The sequence below is a fragment of the Osmia bicornis genome, chromosome 5, assembly GCF_907164935.1.
Source record: "Osmia bicornis bicornis chromosome 5, iOsmBic2.1, whole genome shotgun sequence".
NCBI classification, from domain to species: domain Eukaryota; kingdom Metazoa; phylum Arthropoda; class Insecta; order Hymenoptera; family Megachilidae; genus Osmia; species Osmia bicornis.
The window spans coordinates 7,163,394-7,175,643 of record NC_060220.1 but is presented as its reverse complement, the minus strand read 5'-3'; the positions used below and the strand labels follow the sequence as shown (position 1 = coordinate 7,175,643).

At 44.2% G+C, this 12,250-nt stretch overlaps 1 protein-coding gene across 5 annotated transcripts in view; it reads right to left on the bottom strand.

Annotated features, from left to right (window-relative positions):
* The window catches only part of LOC114874727 (discoidin domain-containing receptor 2-like), a 161,815-nt gene that overhangs the window by 135,007 nt on the left and 14,558 nt on the right, over positions 1–12,250 (bottom strand). For 4 of the 5 annotated variants that reach the window (XR_003789134.2, XM_029184311.2, XM_029184297.2 and 1 more), the window contains exon 2: positions 1,646–1,779. The gene's annotated coding sequence lies outside the window, so the exon portion shown is untranslated. Of the gene's footprint in view, positions 1–1,645; positions 1,783–12,250 lie in introns of all 5 variants that reach the window. The other variant, XM_029184302.2, reaches the window with a different exon arrangement.

The following is a 12,250-nucleotide window of genomic DNA, read 5'->3' as shown; positions in this document are numbered from 1 at the left end:
ATATGCGATCCTTTCTTGATACAAGACTGTCGCAGCAGAGCAGAAGGCAAATATTTACCAACGTTTATCGACGACGTTCGAACTGCAGACGTTCGCTCGGCACGATCGCACCCTTCTCGCTTCGTTTGTTCGCGTGTTTCATCATTTTTTTCTTCTTTGTGTTTTGGAAAACTATCACGAGGCCGATGGTGAATCGCAATCAGCTGCATGACGTATCAGGGTGCATAGACCAGGACCGCACGAATGATAGTCGACGACGATTGCAAGCGTTTTTTGACGATGCACAATACTGCATGTTTATAGAAGTGTAACATGGATATGATACACGCGCGAGGTACTCTCATCCTGATGAAACGTCCAGGAAAATTTTTAAATATTCCCTGTGATAATGTCGCCACTAACGGTACATCCTACCCTCCCCCGTTCTACCCCGTCGAATCCATTCCGAGCATTATTCGAAAACGGCACTGTTCGTTATTTTAACAAAATTGTTTGAAAATTGTTATTTCTATAATAAATTCTACATTTTTTTACATCGCGTATAATTTGGAGTTGAAATTACATTTTAAATTCCTCTCCATTTTTATTTTCCAAATTTTATACTTCATTTTTCTAATTATGAAACATTATGAAATCTTATTTTTAATTTTTTATGTGGAATAATAAACGTCTATTTAGAGTACTTTATTTTCGCTTTCCCCAGTGTCGTGCACAACGAGTGGCACCCGCTTAAAGAGTCCCGTCTGTGGGAATTAGCATGCTCGGAAAACTAGGGGGCTCAGGTGCGTCTACGTCGAGCCAGCCTACGGATCCAACCCCCTCGGTGACTGGTCACCATCCCTCCGGAGGCTCACCCTGCTCTCCGTCCCCCGTCTCGTTGCATCGTAGCCCACGTGGCGAGATTCGCATACGGGGTAGCTCGTTTTTAAACAACACCACCGGCATCCCAGTGCGTTAATCCTCCTCCATATCGAAAGGGAGCTCAGGGTAAATGTAATGCACGAACGTGAAACTGATTTTTCGAGAATTTTACGCGCTGAAAAGCGTACCGGTAGCCGAGCTTTAATTCGCAATTTACCGATTTCGCTGATGCGTGTATCATTTCGAAAGCATTAAACACCGATGACGTAGTCTGTGAATCGATTTCTATCGATGTTTGAGGGTGGACGTTGGTGTTGAAAATTTGAAAGTATATTGGATCACCTGTGAGGGGATGTTTTGGGAGTATCGAATGCTTTGTGTTTACCAAGGGAATAGTTAAACTTGCCAGAATGACGGTGTAAAAAGGAAAGGTCGTTCTTAATGATATTCGTCTTTGAATTTAGAAAGAGGGCGAAGCGTGAAACGTTCATGCTCGAAGGCAGGTAGGAGGTCGAGCGTATACGCGAGGTATCAGTTGATCAATGAATTATCGCGCGTAGTTTTTGCTTATCAACGCGAATTAGAAGTAGCTATCGTGGTCGCCCCGTGAAACGGTCACAAAAGCCAGGGGATAGGTTAGTAAACGTTGGTGCACAAGCAACGGGGAACACCCTCGTACGCGAGAACGAAGCTGTGTGCTTAATGCGTGAGCGTTACCGGCCTGCCAGCACGCACTCGTCCGTTATAAGATCAATATAACGCGTGCACGCATATCCTCACGTACCTGACTTCACCCTCCTGCTGCTATCCGCCTCGTCTCCCTGCCCTCTCCTATCTATCCACCAAAAAAATGTGCAAAAGGGGCGGCGTTCGTGCGTGCACATGTACAGGGTGGTCGACTCGTACTCTGTTTTCATTCTGCTGAAACAAAAAAAAAAAAAGAATCATGAATTAGAATGATTTCATTTACATATGAAACTTATGGAAAAAGAAACCATACTGTCTGCTTCAAAGAATTTTACAGAAGCTGAGTTTCTCTTTTGAAAAATTCATAGAATGATTTGAAAGCTTCATTTTCTGTCATATGTGAAATTCAGAACACCACTTCACTGTGGATAGTTAAGCGGGGAAAAGCAAAGCCATCAGTTTAATGAATATTTGAAGAACGGTTCTATTTTTTATAGGTACAACCGGGGTATGTCGCAAAAAAAAAAAGAAAAACCAGTACCAAAAAATGCAGTCTCATATAAATGGTGTATGCGGAATAAAATAATTTATGTAATATCCGTAATATCATACATTTTAATTATCCGTCGGTACCACAAAGTACAAGCGCTCCCCCAAGAAATCACCACGATTGTAATAATAATAATTAACAAGCACCGATGTGTATCCTTTATGCGCACCCTTTCTCCTCTTTGTTTCCAACTCTCAACTGTGCCGCTTATCGCAGGCAGAAAATTAACATTCAAGCCTGTGTCTAAACGACACCAGCGACCTGGCTACATTACGGACACCCGGTGAACGCGTGTTTGAGAAACGCCTGACGTTCCTGACGTGTGTGTACGTGGCCGGCTAGCATGCACAGACGTCGATCGCATGCCAACACACATTACACGGCCACCCCCGCCGCGACTAAGCCGAGTTAATAATGCACTCATTATTTTATCAATACCTGGAATATCAGCTACGACACGTAGAGGGGTGGTAAGGTGTTCGCAAACCACCCCCAGACCGTGTCTGCTACCCGCTACCACCACCACCTTCCCTTTTCACGACTATTCCCTAGGTACTGGAAAGGGTATTCGAGCAGAGGAGAGTTGGAACAAATTTACGACCGAGGAGTATAACTCGCGAGCTTCATGGCCAGCTCGTTTCGAAATTGCTCGACAATGTAACAACTGCGAGTATTAATATTTGATTGGACAATGTTCTATTCGCAGAAACCGATCTTCCTCAAAATTTCAATCTGTTATCTTGAAACACTTTAAACAAAAAATTGGTGAAAGATCATTCGAAAATTTTTGGTATTGCGAGTAAATTGATAATGATGAGTCATAAACTGAAGTAATTAGCGAACTTTTCAAATGCATTTGAGAGATTCGAATAATTGCCTCGTGTTTCTTCGTTCCTTTTTGTGAATCGCGTTCGCACGGTGATATGTTAATTGACCAGCCGTGTCGATTGATTTTATTAAGCAATTTCGCGGATCGTCGAGCGAGAAACATAAAAGCAGCGTGGCGAAAGGGAATCGATGTTGTCACGCGGAAGGTAATGCATCGTTTATCACGAACGTTCGTACGGATTCCATTATCGTTCGCTTATCGTTACGCGTCGTTAATAAGCAGCGCGCGTATGTCGAAATGATCGTCGTCCGTCGTGAATCTCGCGAACGTACCTCAACGCTTCTCGACGCGTTTAATTGCGAAATAGCTCGTCGATGACACGGTATATGGAGGAAGGCTTTTACCATCCCGAAACTATACGAACACGCTGCATTATTTAACCATCGCAAGCCGATTGAGATGCGAGGATAGCGGGTGTCGTGAAACTGCGACCCGATAAGTGCACTGAGAACACTTATTATTGGACGTTATTTAGCGATCCATTTGGGCCGCGTTGCACCGAACGGATCAAATATTCAGAGGATGTGCAGGTGTGCCTAACTATCGACTGCAACTTTCCACGATTATTTGTTACTTGCTCGTGTCTCTCTGACAAGAAACCTCGATAAAACTAGAAGTTACACAGAGATAAGTTACGCAAATTCTGCTAATGCTTCCTGTAATTATGGGTTAAACTAAATCGCAAGATTCTTATGACTTTACGATTATGCTTAGATCCAAAAGAGAAATGAAATCTAATACTCGGTTCTTAATGCGAGGTAAAGAGGAAAAACACTATACTGGTACGTAATAACTAAAAGATTAGCGATCGGTATCTCGCGTTCGAGAAACCTTCTCAGAGTTCCATTAACGCTTTTCACGCACGATTGTACGTCAACTCGCAGTAACAGTTACTTGTAGGTGTTTCTGTAATTGCAACGAAGAAATAGCCGCGTGATCGCGCGACATTAGGCAGCGTCGATAAACTAACTGGTTTAATAACATCGAAACGATTAGCAGCGGTTTCGTGGCGAGTTTCAACGTGAAAACTTATTGGCACAATCGAGGGGTCGCGAGACTTTCTCACACGCGATACTTATACCTGCTTTCGTTGATAAGCGAGAGGAAAATGATTACGAGAGAAGGAGAGAACGAAGGTGGCAGGGGTAAAATAGATCAGACCGGCGTATATAATCGGCCGTCTGGTGAAAGCAATGAACAGGCATCGGGTAGGAGAACGGCAGGATGAAAATTACAAAGTGACCAGAATCGATGGCGTGCATAATCGAGCCCCGTACGGTGTCTTTTACAGCCTAGATCACTTATCGACGTTCGCGTAATTATAGCGATACGCAATTGCCCCGTGTTTGCCATTTTACCGTGAAACCGAGCTAAAGACTCGTACCGAACGTTTCGCTAGAATGAGCAGAATGGAAAAAGCGAAGAAGGGAAAAGATAGAAGTTTATCGATGCCTTTTTCTATAAATATTCGCCGCGTTGTGCAAGAATATTATACGGTGCTCCTTTTTATAGATATCCATCTCTATGTGAGGGGGTGTGAACCATGACAGTAATACCAGCCAAATAATAACATTTACGAGACAAGAGTATCGCGACGAGAAGGGAACGATTCAATTGTCTCCTGAAATCGTCGCTGAAATTCACAGAAAAAGTGGCAAAGTGTCGGAGTCCGACGTTTCTTGCCATCGCGATTGAGCCAGGAAGGGTCGCGTTACGGAACACAAAGTGTCCCGTTCGGGCAAGAAGCATCGATCGATCGACGTGATACAATACACGGACCAACGTCCGTCCAGAAGCCGATGGTGGATCCTTATAATCGTTCCCCGGTTTGACGGTAAAAAGCAGTACCCGGGTGGGTTCGCTTTGACGGGAGAACGGTAATCCTCTTTCGTCGACAAGAAGCGCATGATCGAACGTCGACAAAGTGAATAACTGTCTGGCTGGTATCTGGACGGGCCCATCTTGGCCGTGGAACGTTCCTTACATAAGTATGGGGCGCGTGGGACGATTTTAAGGCCGGCCTTTAAGGATAAACCGAGTGTAGCAGGTAGCAGGTGTCACGTCGCCAGCGATCGCAGGATCGAGATACGAATTCGAAGCAGGTATCGAACGTCGTTTAGCGGCGGCTACATAGCAGACGAGTTTCACTGAGATTAGCCATAATCGATTCGTAGTCGACCATTCTGCCCGTAGAAGGAAAACGCCAACGAGAAGCGGCTTTCTTACCTTCCACTATCTGCTCCTTAGATCGACTACGATTGCTTTCACACAAAGAAGATCACCTTCCGAGATGTCCGGCCAATTCCTTTGAATCTCTTACGCGTTCGAATCGTAGCTCGTAGCTTTGACAGTATCATCGTTCTTCTATTGATCCAACAAAGTAGACTCTTTTGTAGGTAGATACAGTGGAACTCCGTTTGTCTGGAGGAGTGTATTACAAATTTTTGGGATACTTTGTAGAATTCCAGTGGTGATTTCGACGATTTAATTGTAATACGAAAACACCATTCAACACGAATCATGGTCATATAGCGAATCTCACATCGAACGTTTGTATCCGATTACAAACGCGAATCTCTCGATGCAATTAATTCCACGCTAAAATGTTTATATCCGCTAGCAATCCGGCACGATTGCAACGTATTCAGCGTTAAAATGTTTACACCAGATCGCGACGGGAATCGAAGCCATTGCAACGAATTTCTAAATCATATCTGCGGTGATAAATGAACGCACCGGATCAATTAATAGGAAGCATTAAATGTTGCCGACCGAATATCAGTGAAATGTAACACCGTACGCGATTGATAGGTATTCGTGATAATACGAGGAAACTGGACAATTTTCCGGCAGAGAAAAAATAGCAATTAAAACGAAGGAACCGTTCAACGGTCGATTTTTGTTGCAAAGTCTCGGATGAACGAAGATAAATGAAACGCATCAAAGAAGCGTTCCGCTGTTGCTGTTATTATTTGCATAACGAAGCAGCCGCTTCTTCTGCCTACTTTTAAAGGCAAACTTCGAGAAATTCCCGAGGAACTTTTCATCGAGTTAAATAAGAAGCCGCAATTAATCACTTACTGTTTTTCAGCCCGTCTTCGTGTATCCGTATACTTAACACTGCTTTTTATACCGTGAACTTTCGGTAGACTTTTAACAGGACGGAATCTTGTTACGCTGCTGGAACTTTCGAGGTACGGGGGTAAGTTTACGAAGGAGGATATTTCTTTGATAGAATATTCGGATATCAAACCCCCGATTCGGTCGCCATCGCGTTAACAAAGCGCATCGAACGGTAATAGAGTCAAAATTTTCGTAAAGAGAAGCCTAACTGCAATCACTGGGGATAAGGAATTTATTTATCCACACTCGAACAAAAATAAAAAAGAGATTCTCTTTTTTCATTTTCTCGAACAATAGAAAATCAAGCTAGAAATATTCGGAATTTTGCTCGGATCGTATCGAAGGGAAAGCCGAGGTGCCGGAAAGAAAATTAGACGTTTCACGCAAGGCGAATCCCGAGCTCGATCCCCGGCCGGTCGACATTCCCGACCTCTCGAAAATCCCGTACGCACGGTGTTTTAATAATGAGGCGAAAGACCTGACGCCCTTGCGACTCGTCGTCAGATTCATTAATTTCCCAGCCGGAGTTTCTAATTGGCTGCCTAATATTTTATTTATGAACCACACCGATTCCTCGCAGATGGGGGTGAGAAGCGGTTCGACTTAACAACATTAGTTAAATTTCCCCCTGAACCTCGGCGTAAAATCTATATTTCGAATGAAAAGCTCAAGTGTGTCTTTCTTGAAACTTTTTCTAACAAATTGGAATTAATTTTCGTTGATAATAAAAATATGTATTTGCATGAACTCTGATTATAACCCCCGGTAACTTCTCAAACTTTTCATCTACCTCCGCAATGTTCCAAATTCTTCAACGATCCATCGTTCAAGGGTGAAGAGGAGAAACAGAGAAAGAAGAGCCTTAAATTCATCATCGAACCGGGCTCGCCGCTTAAAGGCACGGCTCGTTAAGCCCGAAGCTTATGATTCACGATCGGCTTTGTATCCGCGTGGCTGCGCGTAAAAGAAAAGAAACGAAAGGCCGGGACGCGGTTAAAAGGAGAAGGAGACGCAGGCCAAGGAGCATCCTCGCTACGATTCCTCGCCGGCTAGGATAATTGAGGGTTCCGTAAATCAATATCGGTACGGGCACCGGTTCAAGGGGGGAAGTCAAGGCGCTGCTTCTACAAGGGGTTGCTCGCGGAGGGTGTTTCGAGGTATATAATACCCGGTATCCGAAATATAATTAAGGAGGCGACTTTTCAATTTAAGTCCGATATTTTAAAAGATATAATTAAGGAGCTGGTTGGCTCTCAGCGACCAGGCCACTAATTGCGCCGAGAGGAGAATCCCTCGGGGATTTACCGTTGCCCCATGAACGCTATGGTAGTTTCCATGCTTGTTCTACCTGTGTACAGGGTGGAAGAGAATTATATCATGGCTTTTACAGGTGATTCTACGTCTTCGGTATCGTGTAGTACTCATCGGGTGGATAAACAATTTTAATGATGTCATATTTTGCACCTCGGTGACTCTCATAGAAAATACTACTCTTCATACTTCATACCGTATCAGGTATTTTGTATTTTTCTTTTTTAATTCATATAAGTGTCTGGTGACTTATGGAACACGTACGTGCGTGTACCTAGCAACACCTACGGCACACAGTGATCTAGCCGGTACCACGATGCACCGCAGCACGACAGGAAACACACCATGGACACGTCCTGCGGCACGCCATGGAACACGGTTACCACGAACGTCCCACGGGAACGATCCATCCACATCTATCTCTCGTTTTCTCTCCAAGTTTCTCCTTGTCCGTCGTTCGCCGCAGCCTTGACACCCCTGTCTTCTTCTGCAACCCTCGGCTCAGTTTCTTTATCCCGTTCCGTTTCTCGCTGTTTTTTTTTTCTTCCGGTGTTATCGAGTTCAAGGTCGACCGATCGAAGGCAATTTTCCCGGGGCTGATCGCTTCCGTTCGTCCCTCGAGCACGATCCGCCCTGTGTCTTTTTTTCTCATTCGGAACTCTGTCGTTCGTTCGTACAGTTGTTGCGTTTTATAAATTCACGATGAAAAAGGGGTATAGAAAGACGATGGAAATTGATTGCAGACGAGTTCGAAAACCGGCCAGGAATTGAAATTTTTCGAGGTTTGTTTGGATTAAACAGGGCATCCTACGGTCCTGGGGGAAATACTCCCGGCGAAAGGGGTTACACTTTCAGCTTTTCTTTTTCCCTCTCTCTAGGCTAGATTTACGATCTTCTGCTCGGACGTGGTTGTTGAAAATTGACCGGCACCGAACTAGATTAAATTTGGAAAAAGAGAACATCGAGCGCAGAGTAATTTCCCGAGTAAATAATCCTTCCCTTTTCCCTCGCCCCGTCTTTTCCATCTGTACGGACGTTTTTACGTTTTGTAAGGAAAATAATTAAATCTTCTCGTAGAAAAAAAAGAGAACCTTCCAAAGATTTTTAAAAATTCATTTCTCTATATTTTTGTTACAACACCGTTCAGCGCAACGAATACCACGGAAATTGTTTGAAACGAAAGAGATAAGCGATTTACACCCCGCAGAATGAAAGGGACACGCGTTTCAAGCGCGATCCTTTTTCCAGAAGCGAGCCCTGTTCACGAACACGGAACAATCGTCGGTTCTTTTGTACGATTTTATTGTACACAGGATCGCGGACGTCTCTGTTCTCTGGCGAAGAACGCGAGAGGGAATGCCAGCACTCGGTGAAATCGAATAGGCCGTGTGAAATTGTCGAAATTTCCAATCGGTAGACTGCCGGTCGCGCGGAGACCGCGGCCTTTGATCGATTTACCCGCTCGGAAACGAGCGGGCTCTCGCAATTTTGCTCGACGTAATTGCGTGAAAGAGAGGCTGTCGCTTTTTTTTACACCCCTCGTAGCCTCGTGAGAAAGGTCCGCTGCCACGGCGCGAATTTCGAGATCTATATCGGAGAGCGAGCGGACAGGTGATCTACCTGGCGGCGTAATGTCGATATTTCGTGATTGAACCCCGACATCAAGATCCGAGAGCGATGAAAAATTTGACGCGACGAATCTGTCTTTATTTTCGCTGTTTAAAATTTCTATTTGACGTTTGATTTTGATTTAAAGCCTTCTGCGGGTGGCTCTTGATTTACGAAAGGGACTCGTTTTTAAAATACTTCATTTGAGGACGATCAAATTTCTGACAAAAGAAACTAGCGTTTCTCCGAAATAGTTTCGTACACGTTCGCTGGAAACCTTTTAGCCTTCCTACACCCACATGCATCGTAATGAATTGTTGCTAAAGCGCGAATGTTTGCGAAACGTCTGGCGGAGAAGCGAAGCGGCACGGAGCGGAATTAAAAGCAGCTGCGGAACAAAAGCCGGAACAATCTCGACAAATTGTCATTTATATTACGCAGCGCGTGACGACGATGCTGTCGGTGTCGAAGGATTTGCCAGTGGCTGTTGTGAATGCGGCTTAAGCCGGCGAAGTCACGCCGCGTCTGGGACTCTGGTTCGCACAATGTCGTAATCAAAGCCCACCACTGTCTTCCCCAGCCGAGGCACAATAGCGTCGTTCGAGGGGATGGATCGTTCCCGTCCTCGTCGTCGTCGTCGTCGACGTCGTCGTAGTCGTCCTCGGCACTCAAAACTAAAACGACACTAATCATCGAGTACAGGCTGCGAAGTAACGGGTTTCTTCACCAAAGTATCTCGCAAAATGCCGTCACGAATTGTAAACGCCTCCGCGAAACGAGTCCCCTCGGAATCGAGAGCCATGAATCAAGGGATGTTAACGTCCTCTTATTTTCCATAGATTTAATCTTCCCCCTCTTCCTTTTCTTTATTTCGATTTTTATTTAGCGTAATAATAGCGATATCCAAAAATTGTATTTTCTTTTAACAGTAGAATAAGTCAACTGATGAGAGAAAGATAATTATGAACGAAACAAGAGGGAAGCATCCGGAGAATCTAATTTCACTCGAATTTATTCGAGTACCCTTTATGCTCGAATTCATTTCGGTATTACAATTGGACTGAACGAGCCTTTTTGCATTGAAGTAGAGCAATTTAATTAGTTCATAAAGGGAAATGCAATATTACAGTTCATTCAGGAATTTTCATTATAGAAGAGGCAAGGAGTTTCCCTGTAGGCGTCCCGGATGTCTTTGACACAGATATGAGAGGCACAATTGTTTGACCCAATTAAATGGCTTGTTTATGTTTAATTCAAAGGTTGACGGATATATAAAGGCCGCGAATGCTCGTTTAATTACCATTTTTGCCGGTGGTTCTCGAGAGGAAGGACCTCTTACCTAATGACCCATTAACTTATGCGGCTTTTGTGCCTCTGTTGTCCCCTTTGCCTCTTCCAACCTTTGTTATTCGCAATTGCATGTTTTATTGCATACAATCCATTTACATTTGCCTTCTGACCTGATTTCTGCAGGCTAATTATTTTCGAGAAGCTAAACTTTGATTTATTTTGTTAACGTGATTTATCGTATAACATTTAGAAAAATAATATTCAAAAGAATAATGCAAAATTTCGAAAATGAAAATGAATCTTTGTAAAATGAGATCTTTATTCATTTTCTAAGGCTGTCTTAATTAAGAAGGTACACGAATAAAGGATTCAATGTGCTTTCATAATGCTGACAATACACTCGTAAAACTAACAATTTAATCATTCAAGCCCTGAATTGCAACAATACCATTGCTCCATTATCTCAGACGAGCCACCCTTCCGTTTGCTTCGAGTAATAATGCCTAAACATGCTGGCGCCATTAAGCAATTATATGCGTGAAATCCATTCCGATTGGACCACCCAGACGGCTCTTCACGTAATTGCCTGTACACGATACTGGCCACTCGAAATATCTCGAGTTCACAGAACGAAGTTTTCGTTCTTGAATCATTGAATACATTTGTAAAGGAAACCAACACGCAGCATTTCAATGGAGAATCGGATTCCTATTAATAAGGAATATCGATCGGGCTGAAATTTTGCATAATTATAGGAAATTCCACAACTAATAATTGTACAAAATCACAACGTACATTTCTTCGAAATGTAAGAGAGCAATTCGCGTTCGAAGTTCACTTGAACGAGTTGAAGTTCAACCGGTAGATGTGGGTGTTAAGAAAACAAAGCGGACAGGTGAACATTGTCACAGAGGATGCAGCTAGGTTTTCCACGCGATTACACGATGAGGAGGGTACAACTTCCTGAACAGGGGCTTAAATCGCGCGGTACAGACCAAGTCCCCCTCCGGGAAGGGTTCACGACGACGGGTGCATCGATTTCTCCAAGTCATCGCGACGGTTGCCACGACCGCAAGGTTAGCCAGCCCCCATTCGAGGCGAAGTCTCGACGAGGATTGACCTTTCGAAGATCAAAGGAAGCCTCGGATCGATCGGGTTGCCTCGATTCAATTTATCCTTAGCGATTTTATCGTTGCTGGCCCGAGACCCTCTTATCCTAGGAATAGGCGCACCTTTTATTCATTATCGAGGGCGCACGACGAGGGTCAGCGATTTCGACCAGTTCCGCGCCGATTCGAAAGGGATGCGTTCCCTTTACGAATGCTCAAGAGGAGGGTCGATCGTCATTAACGAGACAAAATTGATTCGATCTGGCAGGTAAAGCTCAGGTGACTTCGCTGTTCCTTTTTTCTGACCACCTGGATTGAAATGATTCAAAATTCAGATAAAAATACTAACACCCCTAATTTATTACGTGACATCCGCAATAAAACAAAAATCATGAATATTTATTTAAAAAGCCAGAAATTGTTAAGGTAGAAAATTCCTAAAAATTCTCTGTTCTTTCGAGAAAGTCAGCGAAGATCGTCACCCTCTAAAGTATTTCACCTCAGACGCGAACTACCCCGAGAGCTTAGCCCTCGAAAACAGTAGCCCGCGGCGGTGAAAACTCGCGGCGAAGAAACGCGAGCTAGGCGGCCGGAAAACCAACTTTTCCCCTATTGAACGGGCGCAAATGAAAATTTGCCTGAATACGAACCGCAAGGCCGATTAACGAGCGCGGCCAACCAACGAAGCGTGCCATTGTCTGTGGAAAACTTGGTGCCGGATCGACGGAACTTTTCACGGATTCAGAAAGGGCGTTCCCATCGACGGAACGTCTGTCGGCAGTTAGGAAAGTATGGCAACGCTCGGGTAGGAGGATCCGATAT